Below are 2,653 nucleotides of genomic sequence, written 5' to 3' on the forward strand. Positions count from 1 at the left end.
TCTTTCGACATTGATGGTTGGTCGGAAGGAATCGACGATGCCCCAGGTACACACTCTTCCTACATTTGTCTAGGTATATACTTTCGGTGTCATCTAAACAGTGTGTGCATGCGTGGTATCCCTTGTTTGTCTGTCCTGAAAGGTTACCGAGAGCAGGCCAATCATTGATGGTGACAAACAGCAACACATGCAGGTCAAATTCCTCCTGTTTGTGCTCATACCATGCACGTACACCGTTTCCAATCCACATCTGTAAAAGTTCTTCAACTAATGTCCTAAGGTACACATCAGTGTCGTTGCCGAGTTGCTTAGGGCCTTGGATGAGAACTGGCTTCATAATGAACTTCCGCTTCATGCACATCCAAGGAGGAAGGTTATAGATACATAGAGTCATGGGCCAGGTGCTGTGATTGCTGCTCTGCTCCCCAAAAGGATTAATGCCATCCGCGCTTAAACCAAACCATACGTTCCTTGTGTCACCTGCAAACTCCTCCTAGTACTTTCTCTCGATTTTTCTCCACGGCGACCCATCAGCGGGTGCTCTCAACTTCCCGTCTTTCTTACGGTCCTCTCTGTGCCATCGCACCAACTTGGCATGCTCTTTGTTTCTCAACAGGTTTTTCAACCGTGGTATTATAGGAGCATACCACATCACCTTGGCAAGAACCCTCTTCCGGGGCGCTCACCGTCAACATCACCAGGGTCATCTCGTCTGATCATACCGGGCATGCGTTCAAATCCTCGTATGCACCACAGTACAGGATGCAGTCATTAGGGCATGCATGTATCTTCTGCACCTCCAATCCTAGAGGGCATACAACCTTCTTTGCTGCATACATACTGTCGGGCAATTCATTATCCTTTGGAAGCTTCTTCTTCAATATTTTCAGTAGCTTCTCAAATCCTTTGTCAGGCACACCATTCTCTGCCTTCCACTGCAGCAATTCCAGTACGGTACCGAGCTCTGTGTTGCCATCTTCGCAATTGGGGTACAAACCTTTCTTGTGATCCTCTAACATGCATTGAACTTCAGCTTGTCCTTTTGACTTTCGCACTGTCTCCTTGCATCAACAATGACCCGACGGAGATCATCATCGGGCATATCGTCTGGTTCCTCTTGATCTTCAATAGCTTCCCCTGTTGCAGCATCACCGTATTCAGGGGCACATAGTTGTCATCGTCCTCTTCTTCTTCACTGTCTTCCATCATAACCCCTATTTCTCCGTGCTTGGTCCAAACATTATAGTATGGCATGAAACCCTTATAAAGCAGGTGGATGTGAATGGTTTTCGAGTCAGAGTAGGACTTCATATTCCCACATATAGGGCATGGACAACACATAAAACCATTCTGCTTGTTTGCCTCAGCCACTTCGAGAAAATCATGCACGCCCTTAATGTACTCGGAGGTGTGTCTGTCATTGTACATCCATTGCAGGTTCATCTGCGTGCATTGTATATAATTAAGTGTGTCAAAAACCATTACAGAACATCATGAGTAGATAATTAAGTGACCAAATTAATATAAGTTCATCATCACATTAAAACCAAAGTACATACATAGTTCTTGTTGAACAACATATAGCTCTCTAGAGCATCTAATTAATTAAACCATACATTGAAACTATGTAAAACATTTCAATGCGAAAACAAATGCGATCATAACTGCAACCAAGGTAACAATTGATCCAATGGCATAATGATACCAAGCCTCAGTATGAATGGCATATTTTCTAATCTTTCTAATCTTCAAGCGCATTGCATCCATCTTGATCTTGTGATCATCGACGACATCCGCAACAAGGAACTCCAATATCATCTTATCCTCCTCATTTTTTTTTATTTTTTCCTTCAAGAAATTATTTTCTTCTTCAACTAAATTTAACCTCTCGACAATAGGGTCGGTTGGAATTTCCGGTTCACATACCTCCTAGATAAATAAAATCTATGTCATGTTGGTTGGCATAATTGTCATAAATAATAAATGACCAAATAGTTATAAAAGATAATATATACCACATCCGAATCATAGACAGGACGAGGGCCGACGGGGGCGGATACAAAGACCATCGCACTATATAATAAGAAGCTATAATAAAAGTAAGAAAAATATACAAGTATCTATCTAAACATACAAGTAAGAATTTTTTCCTTTCAGAAAGAAGATAAGAACAAGATGCTCACCACAGTGGTGCCGACAACGAGATCGGCACGGGCGATCGACGGCGGTGAAGACAGGGACGGGACGTGACAGACCGCTAAACCTAGACAAATATTGAGGAAAATGGAGCTTGGAGGTCGAGCTTGGAGAGGAGTAAGCTTAAGTAGTGTGGCTCGGGCATTCCATCGAACACCTCATGTGAGGTGAGCTAGAGCACCACAAAGCCCTCCCCTCGCCGGCCAGAAAAAATGGAGCAGTGTGGAGTGCTCTGCTCGCCGGTGAGGGGGTATATAGAGGCACATCATTGGTCCCGGTTCATGGCCTGAACTAGGACTAAAGGACACCCTTTGGTCCCAGTTCAAGCCACCAACCGGGACCAATGGTGGTGGGCCAGGAGCGATACCCATTGGTCCCGGTTCGTCCCACCAGCCGGGACCAAAGGGGCCAGATGAACCAGGACCAATTTCCCCACGAGGCCCGGCAGGCCCCCTGG

Source organism: Triticum dicoccoides, chromosome 1B (genome assembly GCF_002162155.2).
Source record: "Triticum dicoccoides isolate Atlit2015 ecotype Zavitan chromosome 1B, WEW_v2.0, whole genome shotgun sequence".
Lineage (NCBI taxonomy): Eukaryota > Viridiplantae > Streptophyta > Magnoliopsida > Poales > Poaceae > Triticum > Triticum dicoccoides.